The 15,645-nt window shown below is 43.8% G+C and overlaps 1 protein-coding gene and 1 long non-coding RNA gene across 2 annotated transcripts in view; both read left to right on the top strand.

Moving 5' to 3' along the window:
* Positions 1-15,645, top strand: part of LOC145425993 (NLR family CARD domain-containing protein 3-like) — a 231,345-nt gene that overhangs the window by 157,703 nt on the left and 57,997 nt on the right. The window lies entirely within an intron of this gene.
* On the top strand, positions 6,108-6,938 carry LOC145426017 (uncharacterized). Its single transcript, XR_013906783.1, has 3 exons — positions 6,108-6,151; positions 6,281-6,553; positions 6,630-6,938. It is a non-coding gene; the product is annotated as an uncharacterized LOC145426017 (long non-coding RNA).

Here is a 15,645-nt window from a genome sequence, read left to right on the forward strand (position 1 = left end):
TTGGTTGCACCTGTGCGACCAACTGTTCGGGTAGCAAAAAAAAAAAAAAAAAAAAAAATCTGCAGCCTTCCCTGTGGTCAACATCAGACACACATTTTGCCCCTATCGTGGACTAAACCAATCAGAGATAGTAAGGGGCGGGATCTCTCTGATTGGCCGTGGTCCAGTTGAAAGTGCAGGTGGAAGTGGGAGGTGAGTAGCTTGAATAAAGCGATATCAATTCATTAAATCCTGACTTTTAAATATAACTGTGTTTTGCCAGAATGCCAGATTCTCAGATTAAAGCTCACAAAACCATTTCAACAACAACCAAACAGCAGATGAGAGCAGGCACACGGATTCCACACAAAGACGTAAACACAGAGCGGACGCATCAGAATCAGCTTTGTCTTTCTCGGCTTTCTCACCCGACGGCCCGTAGATGGACACGCTGTCAGAGCTTAGCGATCCTGATGCGTCCGCGCTGTGTTTACGTCTTTTTGCGCTGATTCTGAGCTGCAGGTTTTGTCTCTCCAACCAAAATCCACCGAGCCAGCAGCAAAAGAAGCAGCAAACTGCGCTTCACATTTGATCAATGTCGTCATGAATTTTGCTGTTTTGCTTCCACGACTATTAAAATCACATTCATGCACAGCTAGCTCTCTCTCTCTCTCTCTGTACTTCAAGAACAGTTTCTGTCTCCAATCTCTGTTTTCTGTGTTATTCATTCGCTTATTACCCACCAGTCTACCGTTGTTCACAGCGCTGTGGCTGCTGTCTTTTTCTTTTTTTCACTTAAATGACCTCGGACAAGAAAGCCTATTTTTTCTGTTGTTCAATACTGAAGAAATTTAAACTTTATATGCAGAACATTGTAGAATATCTTTAAGGTTATCTGCTATAAAAAGCCAGACCAGGAAAATCTCCTTCATGTTTTTCTGTGTTTTATTCTCAGTTACTTTCACACAAAGGCATCTGCTGTGATGTTCACAATGCTGATGAAGTCAGTACTGATAAATGATCAGAATTATAATATTTCTGACTGTCTGAGGCTAAGTTGAATCGAATCGGGACTTTGAAAACCGGAATCGAATGGATTATAGAAATCAGTGATGATACGCAGCCCTATGAGCAGCCTAGGCACGACAGAAGTGGATGTAGCTGTAATAGGAAAAGAACTATTGATCACTTTTCTGTTAAGTTAAGGCCTGATCCTTCTGAAATTCATAGCCAGTGCTCTGACACGGTGTCATCAATCTTTGAATGCTGAAAAAGCACAGTGTATCCAGAAAAACACATTATATTATATAAATTATTATAAATTTGTGCCGGTACACCTAACTTTAAAAAGTTAGGCGTACCGGTACGCCCATGGCAAAAAGTTTGTCTAGAGCCCTGCTCCTGCAGTTAATGAATACACGCTCAACTGTTTCCATAACACCACACCAAGTACACAATCCTGTCGAATGTTTCCCCTTCCTTCAGATTTAGATAATGGTATCTGTACTAGACTTGTAATCAAGACCGAGACCAAGTCGAGACAGAAAAGTCTTTAGAGTGCAGCCAGATGCTGCTTCGTTTACGGGCGTCAGGCATATTTGTGTTTTTGCGATGCACCCGCGCAGCCCTCCTCACCGCCCCGTCTCACTCCTTTACTGAGAGGACAGACGCACGCTCCACTTGACTGACGCGTCTCTCACCCTCTCTGTTTTTCACATAATGATATTGTTCTATATCCTCGCATGTGATTGGCCACAATATAGAGGGACTGAAGCATAGCTGAGCCAATCTGTGATAGCTGAGCAGTGAAAGGAAATTAAATCTCTAAGCACGGCTGTTAGAGCTGATGCTTTTGAAATGACTGGTAGATTTATTAAGCTGTTTTGAGTTTTGTTCAAAAAAGAATGACTTCATATAGGAAAAATATATATCACATGTGCAGGACACCTTAAACTAGTTTTTTAATTAAGCAGCGAGGCAGAACAAAATCAGGGCTGCATCAAGACACGAGGACTAAACCCCAATTCAACCAGACCCAGAACTGATCCAGAATTAAAACAGGACTACAACAGTTCAAAATCAGGACTACTGAGGACTTAACCAAGACAGAACCAGAATCAGAACTAGATGATAGCAGCACTAAAAATCACCATAGACCTGCACTACACTTGTTTTTTAATTCAAGTCCACTATTTTGATTCAGGAGTTTATATAATTATTCAGCCTTGTTGTGCAAACAAGCCTGCAGAGCTTAATAAATGTAGAGTTTGAAAAGTAACAAATGGCATCTAAAAAGAAACACTAGGTACGAGACACATGTTCTGATGAGTTTTGGCAAGGCAAGGCAAGGCAAGTTTATTTGTATAGCACAATTCAACAACAAGGTGATTCAAAGTGCTTTACAGAGACATTAGAAACAAAAACAAATAAAAAGCATGATTTAAAATTGATTAAAACAAGCAAACAAACTAACTAACTAATTAACAAACAAACAAACAATCAAAACAGATAAAATCAGAACAGTAGATAAAATCAGTAGTTAAATGTTAGTTTTGAAATTTAAGCTTAAAGTGTGGATTTGGTGCTTTATTCAAATGCAGCTGAGAACAGGTGAGTCTTCAACCTGGATTTAAATAAACTGAGTGTTTCAGCTGATCTGAGGCTTTCTGGGAGTTTGTTCCAGATATAAGGAGCATAAAAGCTGAATGCAGCTTCTCCGTGTCTGGTTCTGACTCTGGGAACTGATAAAAGACCGGATCCAGATGACCTGAGGGATCTGGAAGGTTCATACTGGGTCAGGAGGTCATTGATGTATTTTGGTCCTAAACCATTCAGAGCTTTATAGACCAGCATCAGAACTTTAAAGTCTATCCTCTGACGGACAGGCAGCCAGTGTAAAGGCAAACAACCATGTGACTAACATGTGTCTCACCTGCTCTTGTTCATCTCTCTCTCTCCCTCTGTGCTGACAATCAAGCCAAACACCAACAGTGTTACAACAGTTGAAACCAGATATTTACTCTTCAGATAAAAACACAATTACTTTTTTAATTGTAACATCAAATCAGACTAAATGTTTATTTTTTTAGATTGATAAATATAAAAATATATTTGTTAACTTTAAGAATAAAGAGAGAAACTATCTGTATTTCCTAATTGCAAATGGCACCAAATTGAGCCACACTTATGGTTCTTATGGTATATCTCTTGATTTCCCCATGTCACAGAAACAGGGGCTGTCTCCCAATTCAGGGTCTGCAGCCTCAACGATCCTCAAGGCCGCGTACTCAAAGACCGCTAAGGCCGGAAGTGCGAGGCTTGTGTAATGGGACGGTCTAGCCGCCGTTGCGCTGATACTGTTGTTTGTCAATAAAGTTAAAAAAAAATAAAGCCTCCGTTGCGCTGCCCAACCACGATACTAACCACTGGAAACGTGTCATAGCTGTGTTTGACAGAGATGAAGGAGAAAATCTTTTGTTCATTTGTTTGTTTCTACATGAGCTTTGATCATTCTCTGTGAGATTAAGCTCAGCTATTGGACGGCGTATATTTGAAAGTAAAGGCTTTAAAACCAAGTTAGTACAAACGTCACTGATGTCACATAACTTTGCCGACATGTGGCCAACAGTAATGTTTTAATGTTCTTCGTTATTAAACATTTGCACATAAATAAGTGACATAATATTCAGTACTTAAAGTGCACTCTTCGGCCGCCCCTCAGCCGCCATTTTTTTCTGCAAATTTATCCACACCCACCGCCGCGCTATGCATTCTGGGATATGTTGGGCCACGAAGTCTACACCGCCACAGCCTTAAACTTCAGGGAAATGAAGGACGCATTTCAGGGCCACATTTCGAGCAGCCTTTGAATTGGGACAGGCTTCGTCGCGTCGCGGTGACGTAATCGGCCTTGAAATGCGGCCTTTAAGGCTGCAGAGCCTGGATTGGGATACAGCCAGGCTCTGTGTTTTGCCTTATATGCATCCACAGCTGTGCCACCAGTTTACTCACATGGACTCTACTAACCTACCAGAAGCTTCTGCAGCTCAGAATCGAATCGTCTGCAGTTTTCCTATTAATTAACAATAAACTTAGTGTATATGTGCTCCTACATTTAATGAAAGTGATAAAAAAATAGGAAGCTCTGTCTCTTTATTCTGACATTTAACTAATTCAAAAGATATTTCAATATGTATTTATCTAAAAAAAAACAGGTTTACTCTTTTTAACAGTAAAAATTGTTTTTTTGTTTTCTCCAGTGTAAATATCTGGTTTAAACTGTGAATATCCTGCTGTGTATTGAAGTTCCTCTGGTTTTGCATAGAAATATACTGAACAACATCCAAAGCATAGTATATAAAATAACATCTACCTGAGTTTTTTCTTTGAAAGAAGCTCCTTATGTCCATTGTTGTGTTCATCAGTACACAACTGAAACCGATTTAGAGAGTTTGTTTAGCCGTGGAGGGAAACAACTGAAAATATGAAATAAACACACATGTAGCTGAGACTCTCTAAAAAACCCAGCATTGTTGTTTTTTGGATTTTCATTTCGCCATTTGTTGATTCACTCGAAGAGCAATAAACATACTATGGGTCAAGTGATCAGTTTGATATCAATATTCGTGATACACAAACCAAGATGGCGCCGAGTATGGCAGCCTCGTCGCGAGCTCCCCCAAGCAACGGCTTTCTTCTGTGTTTAATTTTACTTTTCCTTTATTTTTTCACGAGCAGCACTTGTCTCCTTGTGTACGACCGACAAACCTTACTGGACATAAAAGACGGTCTTTCTTATAACTTTCCGGAGTTCAAGTTTTGCAACACGGACGCTCCATTTGCAGACCCCCCATTCATCTCACCTGAGACGCCTTTGTTCTCTACTGGACTCCGCAATACAACTACCGGGGTTCTCCGTGCATCGTGCGGACAGGTCACAGGATCTTACTGGGAAAAGCAGAGGCGGTGGTGTATGTTTCATGATCAACAACAGCTGGTGTGATTATGCGAACGTGCACCCGGTCACCCAAACTCCACCAACACATCCATTTCAACACTCGTGGAGACCGGCTACTCGACCACTGTTACACCTCTTTCCGGGATGCGTACAAAGCCCTCCCCCGCCCCATTCGGCCAATCAGATCACCGCTCCATCCTGCTCCTGCCCGCCTACAGGCAGAAGCTGAAACAGGAAGCTCCAACCCGGAGGGCGGTGCACTGTTGGACGGACCAATCGGAGTCTGCGCTGCGGGACTGTTTTGATCACGCGGACTGGGAAAGGGACATTGATGAGTACACAGACTCAGTCTGTGGATTTATCAGGAAATGCGTGGAAGATGTCGTCCCATCCAGAACAGTTAAATCCTTCCCAAATCAAAAACCCTGGATTAACGGAGATGTTCGCGCAGCACTGGCGGCACGGAACACTGCCTTTGCCTCCGCGAACACATCGGACTACAAACACGCACATTACCAACTCCGGAAGACGATCAAAGCAGCCAAACGTGAGTACAGGGACAGGGTGGAGCAACAGTTTGACAACCCTCGGAGTATGTGGCAGGGACTAAGCACGATCGCAGACTTTAGAGGGAAAACCAGCACACCGCAGACCACGGCCTCTCTGTGTGAGGATCTAAACGTATTCTACGCTAGATTCGACACAGCGAACACCATGAGACCGGACAGTGTGCGCACCGCGGATGACGTCAGTGCGCACACTGTGTCTGAGGAGGATGTGCGGAAGTGCTTCAGGAAGGTGAACGCACGCAAAGCTACTGGTCCGGACGGGATTCCCGGCCGCGTCCTCAAGTCATGCGCGGCTCAGCTGGATGGAGTGTTCACACACATCTTCAACCTTTCCCTCTCTCTGTCTGTAGTCCCAGCCTGCTTCAAAATGGCCACCATCGTCCCTGTACCCAAATCCTCCACCATCTCCTGACCTTTTCAACAGACACTTGCAAGTTAGTTTTCTTGATGACTTCCTGTCGTCCACAACCTGTTCTGGGACGTTTCCCAACATGGAGTGTTTGGCTCAAGATGAACAAACCTCCATTTTGAACTGTTTCTGACCTTTAGTGACCTCTGACCTTTAGTGACCTCTAACCTTGTGACCTCTGTCCTCCTGTTGCAGGTGTGTGTGTGCTGCTGCTGTCTGCACCGACTGTTTCTGCAGGTGAGGAGATGATGTGAAAACAATCAGTGAGACTCCAACAAGAACACAAATACACTTACTCTGTGTGTGTGTGTGTGTGTGTGTGTGTGTGTGTGTGTGTGTGTGTGTGTGTGTGTGTGTGTCCTCCAGTGTCTCTGTCTGTCAGTCCAAACCTTCAGCAGGTCTTCAGAGGATCTCCTTCAGTGTATCTGAGTTGTGCTGATGATGGACAGACAGCTGATGGATGGACAGTGAAGAGGAGCAGAGGAAACTTCACTGAGGACTGTGGAGCAGCTGGGTCAGACTTTAGTAGGATTAACAGTTCCTTCTGTGTTCTCGGTCTCAGTCTCTTCACTGGTGGAAATTTCCTGTGTGTAAGCTCATCTGGACATCAGAGTGAAGAAGTCTCCATCAGTGTCTCAGGTACAGACAGATGTTCCAGCTGTGTCTCTGTTTCTGTCTGTCTCTGTGTCACTCTGTTTGTGTCTCTGCTGGACAGACAAAGGTGTGATCCTGGAGATTCCTGCACTTCCTGTCATGACAGGAAGTGATGTCACTTTGTGCTGTACACCCAAAGAGGGAGAAAGACGAAAGTCTTACTTTGTCAGAGATAATGTTCCACTTGGATCTGGACCTGAAGGAAAGTGGATTCTCTCTAACGTCCAGCGGTCTGATGAAGGTCTCTACTGGTGTTATACTGATATTCATCCACCTTCTCCTCAGAGCAGACTGAGGGTCAGAGGTCAGGGCACTGACATAATTTCCTGTTTAAAGACAAACTAACCTGCTGACCTGATAATGAACTGACTGAACCATCTTCATCATCTCATCATCATCTCTCCTGCAGATCCTCCTCCTACCACAACCTCTCCATTTCTTCTCACCACTTTCCCTCCCTCCTCTTCCTCTCCACACTCTTCCTCCTCCCTTCCTCTTTATCTCCTGGTGCTCCCTGTAGTCCTGGTCCTGGTCCTGGTTCTGGTTGGAGGTGTGGTTCTGTTGAAGAAACTGAGAGGTATGGCTCACCTGAACTAACCAGGTAAAGTCATTCACCTGAAGCTCTCTGAGGGTGACAGTCAGACTTTACTCATGAGGATCTGATGATCTACTCGCTTTTCTATGTGAGATGATGCTCAGAGCTGCCAGCCTATCTCCGCTCTCCAGTTAGATGTTAAGCTTCTCTTATTCTGGAAGTGGGGATGCCTTTAATACTCACAGTAGAGCTGGGCGATATAAGATTTTTTCATATCACGTTTTTTTTTTCCATTTCAGGCGATAACGATAACTATCACGATATAAGCCAAATAACTATATTTGTAAGATTTAAATGTGCCGTTGCTCACAAGTAAAATGTGAAATAATCAGCAGCTTGTTTTGATTTAAATATTTATTTCCCATAATAAGTTCAACAGGGTAGATGTACTTAAGGAACATGAGACTTTAAGCGCTAAAGCGTTTAAGTTTCAAAATAGAACAAACAAAACAGACTAAACTGTCAATTCCACTTAGAAACAAAATATTAATTCTAAAAATAAATCTTAGTTTGTTTTACAGAAGAACAGACAAAATTGACTAACTTTTGTCAATATCAAATAAAGTGAGAACTAAAAGGAAATTCTCAATCTCTCCTTGTTGTATAGTTGAGCTTTTCAAACAGTTTTAACAGTTACTTTAGTCTGACAAAAGCCGAATGACGAATCAGCGCTTCCAGTCAGAGACTGAGCTGCACCGCTTTATTGTATTTCCATACTTGCTTTCGGCACATTTACAGTGCGCGCTACTCTGTTTTTTGTCAGACTTGAAATAACCAAAATACCTCCACATTACGGAACTTCTATGGCTCTTCTGTTCGACAATCTCTCCGGCATTGGAACCATCATCTGTTTTCTCTTCGGTAACCTTCAGTCACGCTCGGTTGATTTTTCTCTAGTCGGCACACTCATTTCCTCCATACTAGAGGTTTTTTTCTCCAGCCTGTGTATAAACCTCTGGTACACAGGGAACCAGTAGTGAAACGCACAGTAAGGAAATGGTCGGCAGAGACTGAAGAGGCCCTGAGGGACTGTTTCCGTTCTACTGTGTGGGACAACCTCTGCAGCCCCCTGGAGGATGACCTCAACAGCATCACAGACTGCATTACGGATTACATGAACTTCTGTGTGGACAACACCGTACCCATCAAAAAGGTACGGTGTTTTTCTAACAACAAGACATGGATAAATCCTGAAATTAAGGCTCTCCTCAAGGAGAAGAAGAGAGTCTTTAGATCTGGAGACAAACAGGAGCTGAGAGTTGTTCAGAAGAAGCTGAAATAGAAGATAAGGCAAGGAAAGGAAAACTACAGGAGGAAGATGGAAGAGCAGCTGCAACAGGACAACATCAGAGGGGTTTGGAACAGCCTGAAGACAATCTCAGGACAAGAACCAACCCCCCAGGCTGCAGGAGACCTGGGGTGGGTGAATGACCTAAATAAATATTTTAATAGGTTTGATCAAACACCCACCCCTCCCCCAGCATCGTCCCCCCTGCTCCAATCTCCTTCATCTTCAGGGCCTGCCTGTCCTTCATCTCAGGACTTCACACCTCTCAGCTTCACACCTCCCAGCTCCCAGTCATTACACCCACCCCTGGCTTCTGTGGACTCCAACATACACACCCCTCCCCCAAAATCCTCTCTTTCTATCTCAGCACTTCAAGTGAGGAACGAGCTTCACAAGATCAAGGTGCGGAAGGCTGCAGGTCCAGATGACATCAGCTCCAGGTTCCTGAGGTGCTGCGCAGATGAACTGTGTGGCATCCTAGGTTATCTGTTCAACCTGAGCCTGTCACTGGGGAAAGTACCACAGCTGTGGAAGACCTCCTGTGTAGTATCGGTACCAAAGACCTCCCATCCCAAGGACCTCAGCAGCTACAGGCCGGTAGCCCTGACATCGCACCTGATGAAGACCCTCGAAAGGTTGGTTCTAAACCATCTGCGCCCCCTGGTGAGGTCTTCATTGGATCTGCTGCAGTTTGCTTACCAGCCTGGAATCGGGGTGGAGGACGCCATCATCTACCTCCTGCACCGAGCTCTGACTCACCTGTCAGCAGAACCACCTGCTGATAGACGCCGGGAAAACCAAGGAGTTGGTGGTGGACTTCCGGAGACGCAGACCCACCACACTGACACCGGTGAACATCCAGGGAGTGGACATTGAGATAGTGGACTCTTATAGGTACCTGGGTGTTCACCTGAATAATAAACTGGACTGGAGCCACAACACTGATGCTCTTTACAGGAAGGGTCAGAGCAGACGCTACCTGCTGAGGCGGCTGAGGTCATTTGGAGTCCAGGGAGCGCTTTTAAAGACCTTCTATGACTCTGTGGTGGCATCTGTCATTTTTTACAGTGTGGTATGTTGGAGCAGCAGTTTATCGGCAGCTGAGAGGAAGAGGTTGGACAAACTCATCAGGAAGGCCAGCTCTGTTCTGGGATGCACCCTGGACCCAGTGCAGGTGGTGGGAGACAGAAGGACTCTGGCCAAAATAACATCTCTGATGGACAGAGTCTCCCACCCCATGCATGTAGATGTTGCTGCAGAGCTGCTTCAGTGACAGACTGCTGCATCCTCGATGCATGAAGGAGCGTTTCTGCAGGTCCTTCCTCCCTGCAGCTGTCAGACTGTGCAATCAGAACTGCTCCCAACAAACACAGATGTTCACATCTGCACTGTAACTGCAATAAGTTAATTAACCGATTCACACTACAACCTGGTTTGCCTCTTATCTGTAGTTATTTTTTATTTAATTTAATAACTGTACAGTACTGTGTTTATAGTAACCATTGTCCTTAAGAAAAAATATGTAAGAAAAATTGTGTATGTTTCTGTTCTGTGTCCTGTGTCCTGTTTGTTTGTATATTTGTCTTTTTGGCTGCTGTTACAACCAAATTTCCCCTTGTGGGACAATTAAAGGATTATTCAATTCTATTCTATTCTATTCTATTCTATTCTATTCTCTATTACCTGGGCGGCACGGCGGCTGGCTGCTTCCCAAACAAATACACATGTGCGGCTTGGCACTTGTGCTGTACGTAACAAGTCATGTGACGTGACGCTGCGGCTGTGATTGGTTCGACTCTGCGTTACCTAATTTGGATCGGCTGTTCTTCTTTTTTTTTAAGAGGACAAGAGAGATGAGGTCTATCGCAATAGTTTAATTTTTTTATTGAGAAAAAGTTATTTCGCAATACATATCGTTATCGTTCTATCGCCCAGCTCTAGTTCACAGTCAGCTGTAGTTGACTCTAAGACTTTAGAAGAAGTCATGAATCTTCACAATGACACAAACTAACAATCATGATTGGTCTCTGATGAACTGAGTGTTGGTCAGCGTGAAGTCTGTTTGCTGAGAGTTTCAAAACTCCAAACAGTGAACTGAAGTGCTGCTCTTACCATTTTAGTGATCAGGCTGGATTAGGATTTGGTCCACCTGAACTAGCTTATACAGGCAAAGGATGACACGGTGTATTTGAGAAAAAAGAAAGTCCTAAAAAACACTGAAACAATCCAAAAGACATGTCTTGAACCCATGGTTTTGAGTTTCTTTGTGGGTTTTTAATCTCCATTTCTGTACAAATTACTTGAGTTTTACTCTATCAGTCACATTCTTTCTGTTTTTCTTGATGTCAATAGAAGTATAAAAATGACATTAGTCTGTCTTCCATCAGTCTTTATTTGTATTCTGCCTCGAAGTTCCTACTTCCTAGATTATTTTTCCGTTGAGTCTCTGTGTATCTTGATTATGCAGTATGCAGTCCCCCTCTGTGTTCCTGCTTTTGTTCTCCTTGCTCCCCAGTTTAATTGTGTCAATTTTCTCTTATTTCCTTATTCTCCTCCTGTTTTCTTTTGTTTTTTTGTGGTTCTTTGTGTCCTGTGTTTAGTTTATCTTCCTATTAAGCATTATGTTTTCCTCACTTTCTACATGTCCTGCATCTGGGTCTAAATCCTGCCTGCCACATACTATTTGGCATATCAAATATTTATTAAAATTCAATCCATCCATTAATTTTCTCCTGCTCATATGGGGCTGGGTCACGGGGACAGCAGCCGAAGCATAAAAGCCTTCATGAACTCAGGGCAAACTGCATCCACCCTGCAACCAAGGAGTTTTTTGACCAGCTCAGTGACCTAACCCTGTTGATGGGCAAGTTGTGCCCATCATCCCCAGACTCTCAGTTGACAGCCCAGCACCTGCTTTCACCCTAGATTCGCGAACATACAGCCACAAATCTGATGATACGATTACACGTGCATTTATGGACACCCTTATGTTCTGACATGGTGTTCACCATCACTCTCACTTTTCACAGAACGCCGAGCCATCTGGAATACAGGAAGAGCTATGTGAGCTATGCACTTTTCTTTCTTTTTACTACAGCTCAGTGTTCAGCACCATAGTACCAGACATTCTCATCACCTTCATACCCCCCACCACCTACTCCTGGATCAAAGACTTCTTAACCAACTGAACTCAATCAGTTGGTCCACCTCTCTCAGCCTGCACTAAGAACGCAAAACACTGGGTCAAATGACCAAGAACCATGACACTTCAGGAGGCACCGACAAGTCCATTTCCCTTCCATTATAAATGTACAAGGTGTGGCAAGGGCGTAGATTTGGCGTGGACGGAAGGGACATGTCCCCACCAATATCCAGTGATTATTGAATTGTCCCCACCAATAATTTGATCTCTGCGAGTAAAGAAAAACAAAACCGATAGAAAGAAAAGAAAAACCCCGATCAACGTCTCACCCAGCGGTGCAGAAAGAGTTAAATTATGTTCTCTCCTACATCATGTGACAAATATGGCCAATGTGATTGGCTGTGCCTTTCAGGGAGCTCTGTTTAGTTTTAGCAGCGGCAAGCCTGCGCTGCGAGAACCTGCAAGGAGGAGAGGAGGAACTATTTTTATTTTTGTATGATACCTGATTTCTATGGAATATGGCTGAAGTAAACTAAATGATTTAAAAGCATGTAGAATAGGATATGTAGGCAAATATATTCTCCTTTTTATTAAGAAGCAAAGACAAAAAGGGAAAAAATCAGAATCAGAATACTTTATTGATCCCTGGGGGAAATAATGTTTTGTTACAGTGCTCCATTAGAAACCAACATAAACCAACATTAAGACAAGACAGACAATACGCTAACTAAGAAAGAAACCGGGCAGAGTTCAGCGGTTGAATCATCCGTCCCCACCAATGCCAAAACCAAATCTACGCCCTTGACGTGTGGAATCTGTCTGCCCACAACACCAACACCCTGCTAAAGAAGGTCCAGGAGTGGCTGCACTGTCTTCATGTCCTGAGCAAGAATAACCAGGAAGCTGCTGCTGGCATGTTACTGCTCCTCAGTCTCCTACTGCCTGAGTGTTTGGTAAGCAGGGGCCACTACTGAAAATAAGGCTAAGAAGGTTATTAGCACTGCTCAAAAAACAATTGGTACACTCTGCCACCCGTGGAGGCCGCCACTTGTTTGACCCCGATGCCGATATGCCAAAATGTGAACATTGGCATCCTCAAAAGAGTGACCTTTGTCCTTTAGATGCAGATACACAGTGGAGTCTTTTCTTCACTGTGAGAATTCCTCACTACACTGTACAGCATACACTACGTAACACACTACTAAGTTTGTGTTACGGAGTTTTGTCTCTAAAATTGAACCAGTTTGTGTCTAAGTGTGTGGCTGGGTCTGCAGTACACTGGGATGTTGTACTTGGAGAAAAGTACAAGTTTATGTACCTGAGTTTATCTGATAAATATAAGGGATGGCAGTGCTGTTCCGTTTGTCTTTCTGCTTCTCCCTAGTTGGTTTCTGTGTCACATAGATTAGGGCAGGTAATGCCCTAATTCCAGACTTGGAAAAGGCAGTTTGGTGCATTTATCTACAGTGAGTGATTAACATACAACAAGGTGGATTGGTGCTCCAAGGAAGGTTTAAGAGGAGAATGGAACAGTTAGCTCAACTTCAATTGCAGGGAACACAAGTGGTTGGTTCCCCACGGTCAACTCGAAAGGAGAGAGATGGGTGACAGATGAGATCATTAAGTTATGGGCCTGTTCTGAATAATCCTGTCGGTGTAAGTTAGAGGACTTGTTCTGGGTGCAGATTGAACAGGTAGAAACATATTCACAGACATCCTCAGACAGGGATTTCCACCAAAACCACCATCACAGAAACGAGATTGAGTGATTGGCTCATGGATAACGTAAATTTTGGGGTCTGGACCCAGTGGATTTAATTAGCTCTTTCTCTAGTTTGAACATGGGAGGAGGCCAGGGGTTCCAGTTCCTGGGTCAGGTTCAGCCTGTAGAGCTTCATGGATGGACAGGATGGTGGTCTTGGACGTTGCTCAGTGATGGAGTTTTGGCGGTTCAGTGCGTCTGGCTTGATATTCTGAGAACCGGGTCTGTAAGTGATGGTGAAATTGAAATGAGAAAAAACAGGGACCATCTGGCTTGCCAGACATTGAGTCTCATTGCAGCTTGAAGGTGTGCAAGGTTTTTGTGGTTGTGCCACACGATGATTGGGTGTCCCGTCAGAAGCTCTCTATGCCCCACAGGCACAACTCAGTCCAGGCACTAGAACCGCTGGCCTCCTCTCACATCCACACTAAAGCAAGAGCAAAGAGCCCACACCGCATTTTTCACAACAGATTGAAGGTCAAATGCACCCATGTGCTTTTTTTCTCATTGTCTCTTCACTGGTGAACAGAACTGCCTCCATATCAGAGTCTCATTGGTCCACTTCCACAATGAAATGTTTGGAGAGATCTGGTTGAGAGAGAACAGGAGTTGACGAGAAACGCTTGTTGAGATAGTGAAAGGCCACAATAAAAGTCTCTAAAGTCTCTGGTGACATGGCAGTAAAAGTTATCAAAACCAACGAATCAGTGCCAGGGCTTGCGGGTCTCAGGAGTTGGCCAATCTCTGTCCGCTTGCACCTTTGTCTGGTTGGAAGGGAGATGCCCCTTTTCAACTATGTAACAAAGAAAGGAAACAATGAAAATCACATTTCTCTACTTTAACAAACTTGTTCTCCAATAATCTTTCCAATACTAAGCACACATGATCTTTGTGTTCATCAAGAAAAGATCAAGATATCATCTAGGTAAGCAAAAACAAAGGGATGGAGAAAATCTCTAAAGAGTCCATAAGTGACTTGGAGTCATTTTCGACCAGGATATGTCCCTCAATGCACATATTACACAGAAAAACTAGTTCATGCATTTATTATTTTCAGGCTGGACTACTGTAATTCATTGTTATCAGGACATCCTAAAACCTCCCAGAAAAGCCTTCAATTAATCCAAAATGTACTGACAGGGACTAGAAAGAGAGAGCAGATTTCTCCTGTTTTAGCTTCCCTTCAGTTTTCAGGCCCCTCTTCTGTGGAACCAGCTTCCAGTTTGGATTCAGGAGACAGACACTATCTCTACTTTCAAGATTAGGCTTCAAACTTTCCTTTTTGCTAAAGCATATAGTTAGGGCTGGACCAGGTGACCCTGAATCCTCCCTTAGTTATTATTATTAGATCTTTATTCATCCAGGTAAAAAATCTAATTTCCAAGAGAGACCTGCCATCGTGGCAACAAAAGTCAAAATACACATACCACATAAGTATGTGCAATGTCCCATACAAACACGTGAAAAATATACAAAAGAAGATCAACTTAAGAGTGACATTAAAAACAATCACACTGAGTAAAAGAGTTATTCTCTCATTCACTTAAGACAGACTTAAAACCTCCCAAGTTAACCAATTCTGATAACTTCAGTATGTTGCAGTAGGCACAGGCTGCTGGGAGACTCCCATGATGCGGGACCACTGATTTTCTTTCCGATCCGATACCGAAGTAAAATTTAGGGTGGTATCGACGATACTGATCCAATACAGATACTTTGTACAAAAACTTATTTTATTTATTGTCTCTTTTATTGTATCTCAAATTATAGCATCATAATGATTACAGGACATCAGTCTACTTGTTCTTTTTGCTTATTAATAATCATGTCTATGTCTATCATGTCAGAGGTGGGGTGCCCCCGGCCTCTCGGCCTGGGGCTCGGTCACTCAGGCACAGCTGGCTGCCGGCGGAGCTCACGGGCGCGTCACTGCAACCCCCCCTGGCTCCTGCTCCGCGGCTGCTGAATGAGCCCTCATCTGGGACTCTCCTCAGCTCTTTCTGGGATAGTGGCGCAGCTGCCCCTCTGTTGGTCTTCCTTGGTCTCTTGTGTTCTTGGGGCCTCTGGATGTCTGGAGTTTTGATCTCCTCCATACCTGCTTCATGCCCTGGAGGACGGGGCTGTGGCCCCCCCACACCCTCTAGCAGATCATTACATGAAGGAACCTTTTAAAAACAAGCGCGTCCATGCTCACAGGTGTACACACGGGTGATCACACCCACAAACTACACCCTTTTTGGCTCCTACCTCAAAGCACACTGTGTGCTGTTGATCTTATGTGCTGCACAAT

The sequence above is a fragment of the Astatotilapia calliptera genome, chromosome 3, assembly GCF_964374335.1.
Source record: "Astatotilapia calliptera chromosome 3, fAstCal68.1, whole genome shotgun sequence".
NCBI classification, from domain to species: domain Eukaryota; kingdom Metazoa; phylum Chordata; class Actinopteri; order Cichliformes; family Cichlidae; genus Astatotilapia; species Astatotilapia calliptera.